This window comes from Bubalus kerabau, chromosome 1 (assembly GCF_029407905.1).
Source record: "Bubalus kerabau isolate K-KA32 ecotype Philippines breed swamp buffalo chromosome 1, PCC_UOA_SB_1v2, whole genome shotgun sequence".
Taxonomy (NCBI): Eukaryota; Metazoa; Chordata; class Mammalia; order Artiodactyla; family Bovidae; genus Bubalus; species Bubalus kerabau.
The window spans coordinates 59,485,277-59,506,867 of NC_073624.1; the positions used below are offsets into that span (position 1 = coordinate 59,485,277).

General features: G+C 42.6%; 1 long non-coding RNA gene across 4 annotated transcripts in view; it reads left to right on the forward strand.

Annotated features, from left to right (window-relative positions):
* Nucleotides 1-8,854: 8,854 nt before the first annotated feature.
* The window catches only part of LOC129649307 (uncharacterized), a 29,342-nt gene continuing 16,605 nt past the window's right edge, over nt 8,855-21,591 (forward strand). For 3 of the 4 annotated variants that reach the window (XR_008713084.1, XR_008713083.1, XR_008713081.1), the window contains exons 1-3: nt 8,855-9,473; nt 11,691-11,975; nt 13,709-13,761. This is a non-coding gene — a long non-coding RNA (uncharacterized LOC129649307). The remainder of the gene's footprint in view (nt 9,474-11,690; nt 11,976-13,708; nt 13,762-21,591) is intronic. The other variant, XR_008713086.1, reaches the window with a different exon arrangement.

Here is a 21,591-nt window from a genome sequence, read left to right on the forward strand (position 1 = left end):
TTCTTTGGCATTGCCTTTCTTTGGGATTGGAATGAAAACTGACCTTTTCCAGTCCTGTGGCCACTGCTGAGTTTTCCAAATTTGCTGGCATATTGAGTGCAGCACTTTCACAGTATCATCTTTTAGGATTTGAAATAGCTCAATTGGAATTCCATCACCTCCACTAGCTTTGTTTGTAGGGATGCTTCTTAAGGCCTGATAAGTGTAGGCTCTGCTTTAAGTGCTTTACATCTGTTAACCATTTAATCACCAGATGGTCAACACTGAAATCAGATTGATTATATTCTTTGCAGCCAAAGATGGAGAAGCTCTATACAGTCAGCAAAAACAAGACCAGGAGCTGACTGTGGCTCAGACCATGAACTCCTTATTGCCAAATTCAGACTTAAATTGAAGAAAGTAGGGAAAACCACTAGACCATTCAGGTATGACCTAAATCAAATCCCTTATGATTATACAGTGGAAGTGAGAAATAGATTTAAGGGCCTAAGTCTGATAGATAGAGTGCCTGATGAACTATGGAATGAGGTTCGTGTCATTCATTGTACAGAGACAGGGATCAAGACCATTCCCATAGAAAAGAAATGCAAAAAAGCAAAATGGCTGTCTGGGGAGGCCTTACAAATAGCTGTGAAAAGAAGAGAAGTGAAAAGCAAAGGGGAAAAGGAAAAATATAAGCATCTGAATGCAGAGTTCCAAAGAATAGCAAGAAGAGATAAGAAAGCCTTCTTCAGCGATCAATGCAAAGAAATAGAGGAAAACAACAGAATGGGAAAGACTAGGGATCTCTTCAAGAAAATCGGAGATACCAAAGGAACATTTCATGCAAAGATGAGCTCGACAATGGACAGAAATGGTATGGACCTAACAGAGGCAGAAGATATTAAGAAGAGGTGGCAAGAATACACAGACGAACTGTACAAAAAAGATCTTCACGACCCAGATAATCACGATGGTGTGATCACTGACCTAAAGCCAGACATCCTGGAATGTGAAGTCAAGTGGGCCTTAGAAAGCATCACTACGAACAAAGCTAGTGGAGGTGATGGAATTCCAGTTGAGCTATTCCAAATCCTGAAAGATGATGCTATGAAAGTGCTGCACTCAATATGCCAGCAAATTTGGAAAACTCAGCAGTGGCCACAGGACTGGAAAAGGTCAGTTTTCATTCCAATCCCAAAGAAAGGCAATGCCAAAGAATGCTCAAACTACTGCACAATTGCACTCATCTCACATGCTAGTAAAGAAATGCTCAAAATTCTCCAAGCTAGGCTTCAGCAATACGTGAACCGTGAACTTCCTGATGTGCAACCTGGTTTTAGAAAAGGCAGAGGAACCAGAGATCAAATTGCCAACATCTGCTGGATCATCAAAAAAGCAAGAGAGTTCCAGAAAAAACATCTATTTCTGCTTTATTGACTATGCCAAAGCCTTTGACTGTGTGGATCACAATAAACTGTGGAAAATTCTTAAAGAGATGGGAATACCAGACCACCTGATCTGCGTCTTGAGAAATTTGTATGCAGGTCAGGAAGCAACAGTTAGAACTGGACATGGAACAACAGACTGGTTCCAAATAGGAAAAGGAGTTCGTCAAGGCTGTATATTGTCACCCTATTTATTTAACTTATATGCAGAGTACATCATGAGAAACGCTGGACTGGAAGAAACACAAGCTGGAATCAAGATTGCCAGGAGAAATATCAATCACCTCAGATATGCAGATGACACCACCCTTGTAGCAGAAAGTGAAGAGGAACTAAAAAGCCTCTTGATGAAAATGAAAGTGGAGAGTGAAAAAGTTGGCTTAAATCTCAACATTCAGAAAACAAAGGTCATGGCATCTGGTCCCACAACTTCATGGGAAATAGATGGGGAAACAGTGGAAACTGTGTCAGACTTTATTTTTCTGGGCTCCAAAATCACTACAGATGGTGACTGCAGCCATGAAATTAAAAGACGCTTACTCCTTGGAAGGAAAGTTATGACCAACCTGGATAGCATATTCAAAAGCAGAGACATTACTTTGCCAACAAATGTTCATCTAGTCAAGGCTATGGTTTTTCCTGTGGTCATGTATGGATGTGAGAGTTGGACTGTGAAGAAAGCTGAGCGCCAAAGAATTGATGCTTGTGAACTGTGGTGTTGGAGAAGACTCTTGAGAGTCCCTTGGACTGCAAGGAGATCCAACCAGTCCATTCTGAAGGAGATCAGCCCTGGGATTTCTTTGGAAGGAATGATGCTAAAGCTGAAACTCCAGTACTTTGGCCACTTCATGTGAAGAGTTGACTCATTGGAAAAGACCCTGATGCTGGGAGGGATTGGGGGCAGGAGGAGAAGGGGACGACAGAGGATGAGATGGCTGGATGGCATCACTGACTCAATGGACATGAGTCTCAGTGAACTGCGGGAGTTGGTGATGGACAGGGAGGCCTGGCATGCTGAGATTCATGGGGTCGCAAAGAGTCGGACACGACTGAGCAACTGATCTGATCTGATCTGATCTGAACCATTTAATCCTATTATAATTCTTTGAGTTTGGTACAATAACTCTTCCCTTTTACAGATGAGGAAACAGATATAGGAAGGCTATGGTTACACAGGTAGAAAGTGATGGAAGTATGTGCAAAATAGTATGGAATCACAGCGAAGGGAGGAGTACCTCTGCCTCAGGTACCTGGAAAAAAACTAGCTGGGTATGCAAAGGATGATGAACTTTGAAAGAAAAGGAGGAATGTTTTCCAGCACTTCTTCAAGGCAGAAACACTGAGTGCTAAAGCACAGAACTTGTGAAGGAGTTTGGGGATTTATACGTATATACATATACATGCATGCTCAGTCGTGTCTGACTCTTTTGCAACCCCATGGACTGTAGCCCTCTAGGCTCCGCTGTCCTCGGAATTTTTCAGGCAAGAACACTGGAGTGGGCTGCCATTTCCTACTCCAGGGGATCTTCCTGAACAAGGGATTGAACCTGTGTGTCTTGTATCTCCTGCATTCGCAGGCAGATTCTTTACCACTTGTAGCACCTGGGAAGAGAAGGGCTGCTGCTTTTGGGTTGCAGGAGGCAGGGACCATCTTCATCTGTCATTTATGTGCACAGTTGGGGATGGTAAGAAATCACAGACTCTGAGGGACTGGCAGGAACCTTAGATCTTTTCTTCCCTTTCACTTCTACACACGTGGAGACAGAGGTCCAGAGAGCTCCAGGACTGAGAATACCACTCTCCCCGCCTGCTTCCACCCCCGCCTTTTTTCCCTTGCTGTACTAATGCTAGGAATCTGAGGACTGAGTGATTAGGTCTAAAAGTAGGGGTGGGGGTGGTTGTTCCAGGGCATTGGATCTTCGTCACCTCCCTGGTGGTTATCTGCCCAGACCGGTCTCTGCTTCCTTTCCCATCTCTGAGGAAGACACCTGCTAGCCCTGGCCCCAAGACTCAAGGTCACTGAGCTTGCTGTTTCCGACTTTTTCCCGGGCCGACTGGCACCTGCAGACCTGCTGGTTAGTAGCTGTGCAGATTGATCTGTCTGAACTTAAGGCATGTACTAGCTCCACCTGCAGGACCATGGGTCTTGGTGACCCACTCTCTCCCCTGGCCCTTTGGACTCATCCTCAGACAACTGGGAAGGACAAGTTCATTATTTGGGGTGGGATGAAATAGTTTCTGTTTCTTTGCTTTAGTCTTTACCTGTTTCCTCTTCTAAATGCAAAGCAACAAAAATTCTTGCCTCATATGCACGACTTGGGTTTGACATTCAAGGTGCTATCTTGGGGAAAAAGCTGTAGCCCTTCTTATATTCCTTATTCTTCTGTGATTTACTCATGAGATTAGTAAGGTTATGTTATCAGAATTTATTGATAGAAATGAAGTTGATGATATAATAAAAGAGAAGAAAGCCAGCACAAAATTAGATGGAGTACTATTTTTCTATGCATTTCAAATATTGAAAAAAGTTTGGAAAAGAATATGTGAAAATGTTCAAAGTAATTGTATCCAAGTTAGAGTATGTTGTTGATCTCTTTTTCTCTTTTCTGTATTTCCTGAATTTTCTACTATGTGCGTGTATTATTCATGAACGCAGAAAAACAAGAAATATTTTGGGCGGGGAGTGGGCCGGTAGTCCCTAATATGAGGCAAAGCAGAAGGCTCAAACACACACCTGGTGATAGTCTTTCTTAGAACTAGGGTGAGTAATCCCTTCTCTGATTGTCCTTGTCAGTCCAAGATTTCATTATTTTGCAGCGTTAGTTGTTTATATGTAGTTCCTTGAGGGAGGTGGGTGGATGAGGAAGCAGATTTCCACGCCAGTAAAACAGGGCATGCGGCTTTTTTCCTTCGTCCCTTTGTCTCCTGGCCGCTGTGTTCCTAGCCTTTTGTTGTTTTCTGCACGGACTTAGATTCAGAATTTAAAGAAAAACAAGTGCCAGCCCTCCGCGCGCCCTCTGGTGTCCCAGTGAGGTATAGCCAGACAGTAACCTGGGAAGATCAGGGCCATTTCACGCGGCGCTCTCCCCAGAGACGGTGCGGCAGACGAGATGTGTGGGGTCTTAGAGGAAGGACTCGCACGCCAACAAGCTTGGCAGGCTTAGTCTTTGAAACCATAGGTGTGGAAGGTGATTTTTGAAAAACAAAGTCCGCATCTGGTATTTAAAAAAAACCGATAACGTAAATTCTCAAAGCATTCCGCACAGGTGTTTGGGGTCTAAAACGAAGAAAGTCCCATTTTGTTGTGTTAGATGCTCAGTCGTGTCAGACTTTTTGCGACCCCATGGACTGTAGCCCACCAGGCTTCTCTGTCCATGGGATTCTCCAGGCAAGAATGCTGGAGTGGGTAGCCCTTCCCTTCTCCAGGGGATCTTCCCAACCCAGGGATCGAATACTGGTCTCCCACATTAAGAAAGTCACATTTTGTCTACAATTAAAACATAAATCAGTACTTTGAATTGAGTGCAAATAAATTCAATGAAAGGGGTCGGAATACCTGGGCTTGACTGCTGATAATGATTTCTGCCACTTTAAGCTTTGTCAGTGTAATGTGAAAGTTGATATTGAAGGTCCTTTTGTCTATAATTTAGTTCTTTGTATGGCATTTTCATCAAATTACATGTTTTTTTCAAAGTCTATTTCCACTAAAAAGCGACCAACCAAAAAAAAGCCACCAAAAGTCAACCAACCAACCAATATAGACAATATTTTTCAGTGTGTAAGGATCGATAAGTTTGTATGTGTGTGCTTAGTCGCTCAGTCATTTCTGACTCTGTGATACCATGTACTGTAGCCCACCAGGCTCCTCTGTCCATGGGAATTTTCCAGGCAAGAATATGGAGAGCAGGTTGCCACTTCCTACACCAGAGGATCTTCCTGACCCAGAGGTTGAACCTGAGTCCTCCCTCGTTTTGGTCCTTCCTGAATTCTTCCAGGTTAGTTTTGCTTCAAGACATATTATGGGCTGGCGTCTCCTCCCTGCTTTTGGCCCTCCTGAATTCTCCCCATTAGTTTTCAGCAGCAGCACCCTATTTCTTATTGGGACCTACCATTGTGAGACAACTCAAGCAAGAGGTTATTACCGAGCCTGGCCAAGGCAGGTGGCTTTGGTCAACTTTTAATGTAACATTTTCATGATCGTCACCTCATGGTTGCAGCTCTGGGCATTATGGCCACTTTCAGGGTTGGAGCCTGAGGAGAGGCAACTCCAGCAAACTCCCCTTTTGAAGTTTTCCCTTAAGAAAGCCTCTCCAGAAGCACTCTGGCCATTGTTTCCCAGTGTTTCTCATCCCTGTTGGGTTACATTCTGGAAAACTATCTGGGAAAAATGGTTAGTGATTACAGTATTGATTTTTTTTTTTAAACTTTAAATTTTGTATTTGCGTGTAGCTGATTAAAAATGTGATATAAAAAAAGGTGGACCACAAAGGGACTCAGCCATACATACACGATATTGGTTTTTAGTATTCTAGTGTTATGAGCTGTTTTTACTAACTGAAATCTGTTAGTTTATTACTGCTTTTCCTTAATTTAGCAGTATGTTTTACTTAATCTGTTTTATGTCTGGAGATTTATGCTTGGAAAATTACATACTGCATTGAAACTTCAAATCACACAAAGGTGCATATGTTTTGAAAGCCTTGTAACTACATCCTTTATTTCAAGTTCTTTCAAGGCATCTCTTTACTGACTTAATTCCAGTTTTCCTCATAATTAAAGAGGTTGAGTGTCTTTTCATTCGTACTTTCTCCAGAACTAGTTTGGATCCTACTTTTCTTACAGAGTTTCCTGGTGGAGTCAGTTTAGAACAGCAGCTGAGATGATGGTGAACCCTCATTGTCTCATGATTACTAATAGTGACCATATCTCCCAGTTTGCTTGGAACTATCCTTGTTTGTTCCCATTTGTCCCAGTGCATTTTATTAATAGTATGTCATTTGCTTTCAAAAATGTCTTGATTTGGGTGAAAAATTATACGGTTGTCTATTACTTGAAATATACATCAAAATGCCACAGGGGCCATTCTTCTCCAGAATTTCAGTCAGTAGGTGCAGGGTTATCATGAAGGCTGAAGTTTCGTCGACTTCATTCAATATTGTATCCCCAGAACAGTGCCTAACACAGAGTAAGCGCTTAATAATTATGAATGAATCAACAAATAAACTTAGTGCTTGGAGCTTGGCCCATTGCCACCTGAGCACCTGGGCTCTGTTAGCAGGGAACACGGAGGAATGATTTTGGGGTGTAAACTCATGGTGCCTGCCAAAACATGCATTTTTAGATTTTGATAGATATTGTCAAATTGTTCTCTACAGGGACTGAGCCAGTTTACACTCCCACCAGCAATATGTGAGAGCATCTGTTTCTCTAACCTCCATCCTCATGGTGGTATCAAAATCTGTATCTGTCAATCTGGTAGTTTTAATTTGTATTTCCCTTATTATGGAGAAGGTTGAGTTTATTTTCATATATTTAAAAGCCATTTGGGATTTCTTTCCTGGGAAGTGTCTGTTCGTATCCTTTGCCCATTTTCAATTGCGTCAGTGGTCTTTTTTCCTGTCGATTTGTAGGAAGGCAAATAGTTGTCCCCCGTTTTTCATGTCTTTTGAGTTTGTTTTTGGTGCTTTTTGTTTTCTTGGGCAGAATTTAAAAAATGTATTTTAGACCAACTTGTCTTTTATAGCTTCTGTGTTTTACATCATGTTCACCAAGGCTTTCCCTACTTTCAGATTGGAAAATAATGCTCCTGTATTTTCATCTTGTACTTTAAGGTTTTCATTTTTTTTGGACATGTAAATCTTGATCCACCTGGAGTTTATTTTGATGTGAGATTTGAGGTATTTCAAAAGAGTTCCCAGATCCAATTTCAGTGTGTGTGTGTGTGTGTGTGTGTGTGTGTGTGTGTGTGTAGAGACTTCCCCACATCAACAAGCAATTCTTGGATGCCAGCTGGGTGTCTGAGAATTCAACTCGATTTTGACACTATCTACCTGCAGATGGAACCAGATTCCATGGGTAAAGGGCTCAGGCCCATAAGGTGCAAGCCCAAGTTGTTACCTGTGCTTCTGACCAACCTATTATAAATTGGACGTTCCTGTGACTCCCTCCTCAGGTTTAATTAATTTGCTAGAGTGGCTCACAGAACTCAGGAAAATCCATTTACTTACTAGATTACCAGTTTAGTATGAGGAATATTGGAGAAGGCAATGGCACTCCACTCCAGTACTCTAGCCTGGAAGGCTGCAGTCCATGGGGTCACACAGAGTCGGACACGACTGAAGCGACTTAGCAGCAGCAGCAGCAGCATGAGGAATAGTAAATGATACAAATCAACAGCCAGATGAAGAGATCTATAGGGCTAGGTATGAGGAAAGAGCCTGTAGCTTCTAGGCCCTCTCCAGGGGTCCCTCTCTCCATAATCTCCACCTGTTCATCAACCCTGAAGCTCTTTGAACCCTGGCTTTCTGTGTTTTTATGGAAGCTTCATTACCTAGACATGACTGATTAGATCATTGACCATTGTTGATTGATTCAGTCTCTAGCCAGTAGCTCTTCCCTGGAGGTTGAGGGGTGGGACTGAAAGCTCCAACCCTTTAATCACATGGTTGGATCTCCTGACAGCCAGCCCCCATTCTTGGGTGGAATCCAGAAACCACCTTCCCTGACCCCTTTTCACAAGAGATCAAATATCCCACTGCTCTTACTGCTCAGGAAATTCCAAGGGTTTGGGAAGCTGTGAGCCAGGAATTGTGGATGAAGACCAAATGTATTTGGGAAGTATACTTGAGAAAAGTATAAATCATATATGAGAAATGTATAAATATATATGAGTATATATATATATTTATATATATAAATATATAAGTATATATATAAATATGAGAAATGTACAAATCATAACATCACAGGTATGAATCCAGTCTAATCCTGTTTATTGAATATTCTACCTTTTTCTCAAAATGGAAACTCTGAAGTGTTCCTGGATTTTAGGGTTTCCATTTCCTAAAGGAATTGATACTTTTGAGCTGTGGTGCTGGAGAAGACCCTTGAAAGTCCTTTCGACAGAAAGAGATCAAACCATTCAATCCTAAAAGAAATCAACCCTGAATGTTCACTGGAAAGACTTATGCTGAACCTGCCAGTATTTTGGCCACCTGATGCAAAGAGCCAACTCGTTGGAAAAGACCCTGATGCTGGGAAAGATTGAGGGCAGGAGCGGAAGGGGATGACAGAGGATGAGATGATTGGATGGCATCACTGACTCAATGGACATGAGTTTGAGTAAACTCCGGGAGATAGCGGAGGACAAGGAAGCCTGGTGTGCTGCAGTCCATGGGGTTGCAATGAGCCAGACACGAGTGAGTGACTGAACAACAACAATTTTATACAACCAATACTTTTAACATTTTAGTAAATTTTAGGAAAAGGCATTTAAGGGCAAAGCAGTCAGGATGAAAATTTAATCTTTAACTTCATGTCTTTACATCTGTTCATTTTATAATAATGCTACCTTTGTTAAGCACTTATGTAGCAAGTATAATATACACAGAAGGTTGTATAAAACATATATGGAGAGTTTAAAGAATAATGACAAAATGATACTTGCATTACCTGGGTTAAGAAATGAAACATTTCAGTGACTTGAAATTCCCTGTGTGTATTCTTCTTTAATCATATTTTCCATCCTCCTTCTCAGCAGATAACCATTAGTCTGATTTTTTTGGCTTAATTTCCCCTTGATTTGCTTTATATGTTTACCACCTGTATGTATCGTTAGGTAATATATTGTTTAGATTTTTGACAGCTGAGTGGCAAGTGCAGTCATTGTGGCAGGGTCTCAGAAGATAAACTGAACAGATCCCCAGGTCAAGTTTGGTTTCAGCAACTGAGAGAACCCAAGTGCTCCTTCTGGAAAGTCAGGGGTCAGATCAAGAGTGAGTTCTGGGAACCACAGGATATGCCACAGTTGGACCATCTGGTGGAGTTGTAAGTAGTTTAGGTCAGGTAACAGACATCTGCAGGAACATAGTCAGGCGATGGGCATCTTCTCTCATACTTTCCTACCTGTATGGCCCCTTTCCTGCTCTCTAGAGCAATGGTCCCTAACCTTTTTTGGTACTCATGACCAGTTTTGTAGGAGGGGTGGGTATGGTTTCATGATAATTTAAACACATTACATTTATTGTGCACTTTATTTCTGTTGTTAATACAGTGTTATTATATGTAATGAAATAATTATACAACTCATCATAATAAAGGATCAGTGGGAGCCATTGATCTGACAGAGGTGGAGCTCAGGTGGTAATGCTAGTGATGGGGAGTGGCTGTAAATACAGATGATGCTTAGCCCACCCTGCAGCCTGGTTCTTAACAGGCCACAGGTTGGTAGCAGTCCATGGCTGGGGGGTTGGGGACCCCTGCTCTGGAGGATATCAAAACTGACCCCTTCTGTAAGGTGAAGGGAATCTCCTCAGCTCATCCAAACATCAGGCCATGGTTGGTGTGTTCATCTTCTACTGCCATGTAACAAATTCCCATAAATGTAACAGCCTGAAACAGCACACATTTATCATCTCATAGTTTCCACAGGCCAGGAATTCAGCATGTTTTAGCTGGCTCCTCTGCTCAGGATATGGTAAGGCTGAAATCCAGGTGTGGATTGATTGTATCCTTATCTGGAGGCTTGGTTGGGGAAAGCTCTGTCTCCACACACCCTCAGATTGTTCAGTTCAGTTCAGTTAGTTGCTCAGTCATGTCCGACTCTTTGTGACCCCATGAATCGCAGCACTCCAGGCCTCCCTGTCCATCACCAACTCTCGGAGTTCATTCAAACTCATGTCCATCAAGTCGGTGATGCCATCCATCCATCTCATCCTCTGTCGTCCCCTTTTCCTCCTGCCCCCAATTCCTCCCAGCATCAGATTGTTAGCAGAATTCATTTCCTTGCAGCTGTAGAACTAAAATCCCCATTGGCTTGCTGGCTGTCACTGGGGATTGCTCTCAGCTCTTAGAGGTGGCCCTCAGGTCCTTCACCAGTTGGGATTAAAGCCATGGCTTGCAGATGGAGTCCTGTGAAGCACTGCTTCCAGTGGCTTCTCCCCTGATCTTCACACTCTAAACTCTGGTTGTATAAACCTCCGATTCCCTCTATTAAAATGTTTCTCTTTGTGTACCTTAGAGTGGCTTCTGTTTTCTTGCCCAAACTCTGATACAGTTGTTTTGCAAATAATAAGGAAAGAGGGCTGTCAAGTAGACAATCAACATTATTGGCCATGTTTCTGATATAAGCATACCACATATACCATTGAAGACTTGATTAGTTGACAGTGAGTAGGCAAATCAGATTAAAAGTGTTTTGAATGTCTCAAAATTATGTAACATCATTTAAGGTGCAGTGATTAATCCATCAGTAAAACAGGGGTAGAAGATAAGAATTATATTTTATAAGAATGAAATATCTGACCAGAATCAGCAAAAGTTTCAGAGTTTGGCTTTAGAAATAAAGTTAAGACAGTGGAGTAAGAGTTGGATTAAATTCACAGCTGGAATCAGGTATATCACATTAATATTAATAGCAAAAAAGTCAGGAAAGAAAATACTTCCAAAGGGGAAAATAGGACATGTGAAGTTTTGGGGGGAATTTCTACTTTTGAAAGAAATGGTTCTCAGTTGGGAAAAAGTCAGTAGACCTCTCTACATAGCTGAGGAGAGTAGCCAGTCCTGCTGCTTTTGATGAATTATTTGAAGACTCATCCACTTAGAAAAAAATCTGTGTGCATTTAAAATAAATCATTAATGATAAAATTGATTGGAGCTTGTGAAAAACCAAACAAACAGGTATGGCAGTTCTTTTTGAAATATTTGTTCTGAAGTTCTGAAGGAATTGTGCCAAGTTGGGTTTTTAGTCCCATGTAACTGAACTTACTCTAGCCAGTTTCAGTAGGAACATAACTTATTAAAGTCTGATTGATAGCTCAGAGAAACTCTGAGGGGGTCAGAGTTAGACTTGGTAGTCTCACAAAGGTCAAAGTCAAAGTGAAGTCGCTCAGTCGTGTCCGACTCTTTGCGGCCCCATGGATTGCAGCCTCCCAGGCTCCTCCGTCCATGGGATTTTCCAGGCAAGAGTACTGGAGTGGGTTGCCATTTTCTTTTCCAGGGGATCTTCCTGACTCAGGGATTAAACCCCAGTCTCCCAAATTGCAGGCGGATGCTTTACCCTCTAAGCCACCCCTGGTAGCCTCACAGCCAGAAACAAAAGACTACACGGAAGACTGCTTCACAGCATCAGCCACTGAAGACCCTGCTGGAGCAGCCGCACTGGGACATCTGCAGCCTTCACGCTGGGCACCTCCCCCTCTCCCAGAATAATCCTGTACACTACCTGTTGCCTCCTATTGTTCTGCAAGTTGAATTTACATATGGGTGTATCTGATCAGCAAAGCCTATGTCACACGTCGGCAAGCCTAGCTGCAAGAGAGGGCCAAGAAAGTGAGTTTCTGATTTCTGCCTTTGAGAGTGGTGCTTATAATGTGGATAAAAAGCCAAACCTGCGAAAAATGTAAAATAGATGCTGGGCTGCCCTGAAGAGGGCATATGCCAAGTGGAAAGAGGACAGACAGGGCTAAGAGCTGTGGACTTTGGAATCAGATGGACCTTAGTCCAAGTGGAGTTGCACAGCTTCCCCTCAGTTCACTCTGGGTCAGCTACTCACGGCTGTTCCCTCATTTATAAAATACAGATAATAATAATGATGACATCATAATGGTGCTATTAAGGTTAAATGAAGAGAAACTTAAAGCATTTAACCTAGTGCTGGTGCAGAGTGAACACTTGCTAATTGTAGGTTCATATAATTGTTGATGTAAAGAAATCAAAGCTGAGAATATAAGAGTGAATCTTTAGAGAAACCATTTGATAGTTTCTGTCTCAGGCATTGGTTTCAGTGTTTGATTCAGATCCCCCTTTCCCAGTTTATAAAAAAGCAACCAATGTCCCCCTAAAGTAGAAATGCTTATTAGTCTATTTTCTTATATCTCCTCCACCACTATACTTCTCACAAAATGCCAGTTATAAGTCAGCATGTGAAAGTCAAAGTGTTAGTCACTCAGCCATACCAACTGTTTGGGACCCCATGGACTTGTAGCCTGCCAGGCTCCTCTGTATGTGGAATTCTCCAGGCAAGAATACTGGAGTGGGTAGCCATTCCCTTCTCCAGGGGATCTTCCCAACCCAGGGATCAAACCCCCGTCTCCTGCACTGCAGGCAAATTCTTTATGGTCTGAGCCACCAGGGAGGCCCCATAAATTAGCATACGCCCTCTTAAAAATCAAAGTAGAAGAATAGCTCAGAGAAGGCAATGGCACCCCACTTCAGTACTCTTGTCTGGAAAATCCCATGGATGGAGGAGCTTGGTGGGCTGCAGTCCATGGGGTCGCTAAGAGTCAGACACGAATGAGCAACTTCATTTTCACTTTTCACTTTCATGCATTGGAGAAGGAAATGGCAACCCAGTCCAGTGTTCTTGCCTTTAGAATCCCAGGGATGGGGGAGCCTGGTGGGCTGCCATCTATGAGCAGCCAACTCTCAGGGGACTTCCCTGGTGGATCAGACAGTAAAAGCATCTGCCTACAATTTGGGAGACCTGGGTTCGATCCCTGGGTTGGGAAGATCACCTAGAGAAGGAAATGGCAACCCACTCCAGATCCCATGGATGGAGGAGCCTGGCAGGCTACAGCCCATGGGGTTGCAAAGAGTCAGACACAACTGAGCGACTTTACTTTCACTAACTCTCTTAGAGGATAGTGGGCAGAGTACATTGTTTTGGGGCCAAAGTTTGGCATGTAAATCTCTGCCATGTATTAACTGAGTAACTGTTTTGAACCTCAGATTTGTCATCTGTACATGGAAATGAAGTAGGGTTCTTGTGAATTAAATGAAAGGTTTAAGTGTGTTTGGTGCTTTAGTAAAGTGTCTGACATGTAATATGCATTAGCCACACATGATGAAGCTATACACTGACAAAAGGGAAAGGTAGGAGAAATTAAAACATTAAATTGAGACTTGGCTTTCGCTGTACTGCTTTAGCTGTTTATAAAGAATTTGCTTTGTTAATTAGTTTTAGGCTGGTAACATTAGGTTTTCCCTATGTCTTAGTCAGTTTGGGCTGCTATAACAGTATCATAGACTGGGTGGCTTATAAACAATATAAATTTAATTCTCAGAGTTCTGGAGGCTGGGAAGTCCAAGATCAAGATTGTGGCACATCCGGTGTATGGTGAGAACTCGCTTCCTGGTGCATTTACATGTGTATTTACATGGTGGAAGGTATTTACATGTAAATGTGCATTTACATTCCTGTGTCTTTACATGGTGGAAGGGGCAAGGGAGCTCTCTGTGGTCTTATCTTTTTTTTTTTTTTTTTTGCCACATCACAAGACATGCAGGGTATTGGTTAGGGTTAAGACATCTTAATTCTCCAACTGGGGGTTGAACCCATGCCCCCTGCAGTGGAAGCACAGAGTCGTAGCCACTGGACCACCAGGGAAAACCCTGGGGTTTCTTTTATAAAAGCACTACCCTCATCATCTAATCACCTCCCAAAGTGCCCACCTCCTCATTCTATTACATTGGGGGTTAGGATTTAACACATGAATTCTGGGGGGAACATAAGCATTTTGTCCATAGCCCCACTGGATACTGTTGGATCTCTGGCCTGGTTTTCTATTACTGCAGAACAAACCCTTGTAAACTTAGTGGTATAAAATAAAAATTTTATTATGCTCCCAGATTCTATGGATCAGGAATCCAATGAGACTGTAGAGATCGCTTGCCTTGTCTGGGGCTTCAGGTGGGAAGACTTGAATAGCTAAGGATGACTCAATCGGTGAGGGGCTGGAGACTTTTTACTTACACGTCTGGTACCTGACCTGGACTTAATTGAGGTTGTCACCTGGAGCACCTACACTTGGCCTCCGCATGAGACTTAGGCTTGTTACAGCAGAGTGAGTGGGTGCCAAGACAGAGCATCCAGATGGTGAACACGCATGCCAGGGCTAAGCTGTGTGGCTTTTCTTTTTTTTAAATTTTATTATTTATTTAATTTTTTGGTCTGTAGTGGGTCTTCCTTGCTGCACGTGGGCTTTCTCTAGTTGCAGCGAGTGGGGGCTATTTTTCACTGAGGTGTGTGGGTTTCTCACTGCAGTGCCTTCTCCCATTGCAGAGCACAGGCTCTTGGGCGCTCGGACTTCAGTAGTTGCTGCACACAGGCTCAGTAGTTGTGGCACAGGGGCTGAGTTGCTCTGTGGCATGTGGAATCTTCTCAGACCAGGGTTCAAACTATGTCCCTTGCATTGCAAGGTGGATTCTTAACCACTCGACCACCAGGGAAGCCCTGCATGGTTTTTCTGACGTAGTCTCAGAAGTCACAAAACAGTCATTTTTGCCATATCCTATTGGTATAAACAAGTCACTAAGGCAGTCAGTTCAGTCACTCAGTCATGTCTGACTCTTTGTGACTCCGTGTACTGCAGCATGCCAGGCTTCCCTGTCCGTCACCAACTCCCGGAGCTTGCTCAAACTCATGTCCACTGAGTCGGCGATGCCATCCAACCATCTCATCCTCTGTTGTTCCCTTCTCCTCCTGCCTTCGATCTTTCCCAGCATCAGAGTCTTTTCCAATGAGTCAGTTCTTCCCATCAGGTGGCCAAAGTATTGGAGTTTCAGCTTCAGCATCAGTCCTTCCAGTGAATATTCAGGACTGATTTCCTTTAGGACTGACTGGTTTGATCTCCTGGCAGTCCAAGGGACTCTCAAGAGTCTTCTCCAACACCACAGTTCAAAAGCATCAGTTCTTTAGTGCTCAGCTTTTTTTATAGTCCAACTCTCACATCCATACGTGACTACTGGAAAAACCATAGCTTTGACTAGACGGACCTTTGTCAGCAAGCTTAAGGACTTTTTGTCAATAAGGCTAGCCCAGAATCAAGAGGAAGGGGAATTAGTCTCCAATTTTTGATGGTGGAGTGGCTGGCTCACGTTTCAGAAGAGCTTATGGGATGGGAGATGTTATTTAGGCCTGTTTAGAAAATGGTATCTCCCAGAGATTGAGTACATTTCGATCTGGCATGAAAATTTGGTCCCTGTAAAAATGTTCCAGGTGTTATTAAACCAGAAAAGCAGATTGTAAAACAGCATGTACAGTACAGTTCTATTTTTGTTTAGAATATGCAAAACTCAATATATGTGTGTGTGAATACATGCATGTGTCTGTAGTAGGTCTCATATACCAAGGCCACAGAAATTGGGTGTGCTAGAAATATGACTTAATTATTTTCTAAAACTCAATTTTTGACTATTAGCTCCATATTTCCACCCCCAGAGTCCATCTCTGCCCATTCTGCCTGATACAGAAAATGGTTCTTAGTTGCTTTCAGATGAACCCAATTGACTTTAGTGGTTTCTCAGTCACTTCAGCTTTAAAGTTCTTTCAGATTGAGGATTGTTTCCTCTTTGTATTCCTCTTGCCAGCCCTTGGGGACTGTTAAAAGAAAAACTGAGACATGTTAAACATTTTTAAGAGTTTATTTGAGCAAAAACTGATTCGAATGGGCAGTGCCAAACAGAAAGTGGTTAGGAGTTCTCTGTGGACAGGATCCAGGGGATAGATGTACAGAGAAGGTGCAGAAGCAAAGGAAGGAAGTTATTTGATTACAGCTTAAAGCCCAGATGGCTGTTTGTGATTGCTTGTCCATAGCGTTTTGATTTTGTAACCACGAGGCATTTACAGGCTTAGATTTTAGTTTGCTTATTGGCCACCAGGACTTCAGAGCCACATCAGTCTAATGGCCTCTTAGTTTAATTGATTTAACAGGAGTTTGTGTAAATGCCACTTTACCAGCAACAGGAAGGGGGTGCCTACTTTTTCATCTTGCCCACGACATCCTGCATCAGATGTTTCTCTGCCCACCTATCAGCCTGAAGACGCTGGCTTGGCTCCACCTGGTTTCCTAATGCTGGATCTCTCTGGAGATGGGGCCTCATCTTCAACACGCACGCAAAGCAGCAAGTGTCTCATATCCTTCCACTGTGGTGGTCTCTTGTCTGGGCTGAAAGATGATCTTTTCTTCTGGGCTGTTCTTTTCCTCTTTCAGCTTATTTCCAAGCACCATTCAGGCCCTGGTGAGAGTTTGGATGCTCTTGCTTGACAACCTGTGAGCCATGGAGATCCAGAGTGCGGACTGGGCTCCTTTAATACATGGACATGCCCTTCTGTCCCTTCTTCTTTCTGATTGCTGCTCCTCTGTACCTCACCAGCTTGCAGTTAACTTACACATCTTCTCTACTCTGGGTTCCCCAAATTTTAAACGTTTTTAAAAAACTGACACCCATTTAAAATTCTACCTTAAAGGATCCTTACATCTTCCAGGAATGCTTTTGGTTGCAAGAAACAGAGAACCTGACTTACCGCAACTTAAATCAATAAGGCTTTATTTTTCTTACAAGCAAGAGTTGTGCAATGACTCCATGATGTCCATGTTCCAGGGCAGCACAGTCCAACAGAAATATAGTGAGAGCTGCATATGTAATTTTAAAATTTCTAGTATTTCTAGTAGTAACATTAAAAAGAGCAAAAGAAACAGGTTAAAATTGATTTTAATAATATAATTTAATCCACATATCCTCAAGCTTTCATTTTACTATGCAATCAGTATAAAAATCACTAAGGAGACAGTTTTACATTTTGGGGGTGTTAATTCTTCAAAATTCACTGTGTATTTTACAGTTATAGCACATGTTATATGAACTCCTGCATTTTAATTCTTTGATAGCCTCATGTAACAAGTGGCTATTTATTGGATGGTGTACATCTTGGGCTTTTATCTTTTTGTTTGATAACCTAGCTTAGCCTGTTAGCTTGTTGCTTCATGGTTACAAACTGGCTGCTGCATGCTAGGTATCAAGTCTGCACTTAAGGAAGGAAGAAGGAGAAGATGAAGTCTGTATCACAGAAGTAAAACATTTCCTAGAAATCTCTAGCAGACTTTTGCTTATATCTGATTGGCTAGTACTCTGTCACCTGGGCATGCTTTACTGCAAAGAAGTTTGGGAAAATGGAACCCAGACAGAACTGGGCTTCTGAGAGTAAGAAAGAGGAGGGTGGATATCAGGGCACAGTCAGCAGAGTCTGTTGCAGGGCCCAGTTGCTCCCCCCCACCACACACACTGCGCTTGAGCCTCTTGCTTCCTCTCCTGTTGTTGTTCAGTCGCTCAGTTATGTCCAACTCTTTGCAAACCCATGGACTGCAGCACGCCAGGCTTCCCTGTCCTTCACCATCTCCCGGAGCCTGTTCAAACTCGTGTCCATTGAGTTGCTGATGCCATCCAACCATCTCATCCTCTGTCGTCCCCTTCTCCGCCTGCCTTCAATCTTTCCCAGTGTCAGGATCTTTACTAATGAGTCAGCTCTTTGTATCAGATGGCCAGAATTTTGAAACTTCAGCTTCAGTATCAGTCCTTCCAATGAATATTTAGGGTTGATTTCCTTTAGGATTGACTGGTTTGATCTCCTTGTAGTCCAAGGGACTCGAGAGTCTTCTCCAACACCACGATTCAAAAGCATCAATTCTTTGGCACTCCGCCTTCTTTATGGTCCATCTCTCATATGCATACATGACTACTGGAAAAACCATAGCTTTGACTAGATGGACCTTTATTGGCAAAGTAATGTCTCTGCTTTTTAATATGCTGTCTAGGTTGTTTATAGCTTTTCTTCCAAGGAGCAAGCGTCTTTTAATTTCATGGCTGCAGTCGCCATCTGCATTGATTTTGGAGCCCAAGAAAATAAAGTCTTTAACCATTTGCATTGTTTCCCCTTTTATTTCCCATGAAGTGATGGGACTGGATGCCATGATCTTTGGTTTTTGAATTTTGAGTTTTAAACCAGCTTTTTCACACTCCTCTTTCACCTTCATCAAGAGGCTCTTTAGTTCTTCTTCACTTTCTGCCACAAGGGCGGTATCATCTGCATAATCTGAGGTTATTGATATTTCTTCTGGCAATCTTGATTCCAGCTTGTGCTTGATGCAGCCCAGCATTTCGAATAATGTACTTTGCATATAAGTTAAATAAGTAGGCTGACAACATACAGCCTTGAAGTACTTTTCCAATTTGGAACCAATCTGTTGTTCCATGTCCGGGTCATTGCTTCTTGACCTGCATACAGGTTTCTCAGGAGGCAGGTAAGGTGGTCTGGTATTCCCATCTCTTTAAATATTTTCCATAGTTTGTTGTGATCCACACGGTCAAAGGCTTTAGCATAGTCAGTGAAGCAGAAGTAGATGTTTTTCTGGAGTTCTCTTGCTTTTTCTGTGCTCAAACTGTTAAAGCCTAGCTTGGAGGATTTTGAGCATGACCTTGCTGGCATATGAAATGAGTGCATTTGTGTGATAGTTTGAACATTTTTTATTTAGCATTGCCGTTCTTTGGGATTGGAATGAAAACTGACCTTTTCCAGTCCTGTGGCCACTACTGAGTTTTCCAAATTTGCTAGCATATTGAGTGTAGCACTTTAATAGCATCATCTTTTAGGATTTGAAATAGCTCATCTGGAATTCCATGACCTCCACTAGCTTTGTTTGTAGTGATGCTTCCTAAGACCCACTTGACTTCACACTCCAGGATATCTGGCTCTAGGTGAGTGATCATACCATTGTGGTTATCCAGGCCATTAAGATCTTTTTTGTATAGTTCTTCTGTGTATTCTTGCCACCTCTTCTTAATATTTTCTGCTTCTGTTAGGTCCATACCATTTCTGTCCTTTATTATGCCCATCTTTGTATGACATGTTCCCTTGGTACCTCTAATTTTCTTGAAGAGATCTCTAGTCTTTCCCATTATATTGTTTTCCTCTAGTTCTTTGTATTGTTCACTTAGGAAGGCTTTCTTATGTCTCCTTGCTATTCTTTGGAATTCTGCATTCAGATGGGCATATCTTTCCTTTTCTCCTTTGCCTTTAGCTTCCTTCTTTTTTCAGCTTTTTGTAAGCCCTCCTCAGACAACCATTTTGCCTTTTTGCATTTCTTTTTCTTAGGGATCATTTTGATCACTGCCTCCTGTACAGTGTCACGAACCTCTGTCCATAGTTCTTCAGGCACTCTATCAGATCTAATCTCTTGAATCTATTTATCACTTCCACTGTATAATCATAAGGGCTTTGATTTGGGTCATACCTGAATAGCCTAGTGGTTTTCCCTACTTTCTTCAATTTAAGTCTGAATTCCCCCACCCCGCCCCTGCCCATTTCCCAGCTCCAAGGTCCTTCCCCAGGTGGGGAGTGGGAGGGAGAGTGGGGGAGTGCCCAGGAAATACTGTTCTCAGCTGTTTACATACCCTTTCCAATCCTTTGTTTTACACTGCAATGTGGCTTTGGTCTTTAAAAAAATGTGGTATGTTCTTTTTAGTACCTGCCTTAAAAATCTCTAAAGTAATGGGTGCCCACCCATCTAGCTGGGGGCAGGAGCAACAAACACAGTCTTCGAAAGCAAAGCAGTTAATATTTTATATATCATCCTGCTATATATGCTTAGGAAAGAGAATGATGTACATTTGGATGATGAGAAAATCTTTTTTTTTCCCAGTTCTTTAAAAAAATTTTATTAATTTTAATTGCAGTATAGTTGCTTTACAATGTATGTTAGCTTCTACTGAATGGCAAAATGAATCAGCCATACATATACATATATCCCTTCCCCTTTGGACTTGCCTCCCATTCAGGTCACCACAGCGCCTTAAGTAGAGTTCCTTGTGTTATACGGTAGGTCATCATTAGTACCTGTAGTGTAAATATGTGTATCCCAATCTCCCAATTCCTCCCACCCTGCCTGTTTCCCCTTTGACATTCCATTTCTTTTGGTTTGTATTTCTAAGCTTTATACTCTGAAGAAGTAAAATGTACTTCTAGGATTAAAATTTCTGATCCATATAATTCAGGTGTAGCAAATTACAATTTTAAATCAAATAATCAATCCTAGGATGTAACTGCGGAGAAGGCACTCCAGTACTCTTGCCTGGAAAATCCCATGGACGGAGGAGCCTGGAAGGCTGCCGTCCATGGGGTCGCACAGAGTCGGACACGACTGAAGGGACTGAAGTGCAGCAGCAGGATGCAACTGCAGTTAGTGTGATACAACAGCACCGAATCAAACATTGGTATACATTGCCAATTGGATATTCAGGGTGTGTATTTAAAAAGAGTAGAGTTCTAACTCATTTCAGAGGCTAATGAAATCACTGGAGGAAGAGTAAGTGCTGGTTTGGTTTCAGAGGCAGCCCATGGTTTAGGTTAGCTTTTAGGTTGGTGGATTTTTAACTTGCCTGTTCCTGAGTCACTTGTAGGTGGGATGGATCCTAGATGCTTGGCCTGGGGCATTTGGTTTGCCCTTGGCTAGAAGTTTAGATCCTAGCCCAGATTACAGTTCTGGTTCAGGCCCACAAAGGCCTCGAGGGAGTGAGATGGCAGTGCTGTTTTTCTTGGCAGCCTCATGGCAATTTCTTCAGCCCAGAGTGAGTTCTTGCCGCCAGGCTGACATGACAGTCCAACATCATCTATGAGGGAGAGCTTGGCACTCCTGGACAACCCAGCACAGAGGAAAACGGAGGTTCCCTTGGAGATGCCAGGCTCCTTGAGGATAAATGAGATTTTTTAGGAGAGCTCTGGGAAAGGAGAATGTGTGGTTTTGATTTTGTGTTTTAAATCAAGTTTTAAAACTTGGAAAGTGTAAATAAAGGGAGAGTCAGAGGAAGCTCCCAGGTTGCTGAAATCAGTACAATACCAGGATTAAGTCATGGAAGTCATCCGGAAGGGAACCTTTTAGAGAGGAAAAACAGATATGTTTTTCTTAAGTAACCTGGTGATTTAAGTGAAGTGAAAGTCACTCAGTCGTGTCTGACTCTTTGAGACCCCATGGACTATACAGTCCAAGGAATTCTACAGGCCAGAATACTGGAGTGGGTGGCCTTTCCCTTCTCCAGGGGATTTTCCCAACCCAGGAATCAAACCCAGGTCTCCTGGATTGCAGGCAGATTCTTTACCAGCTGAGACACCAGG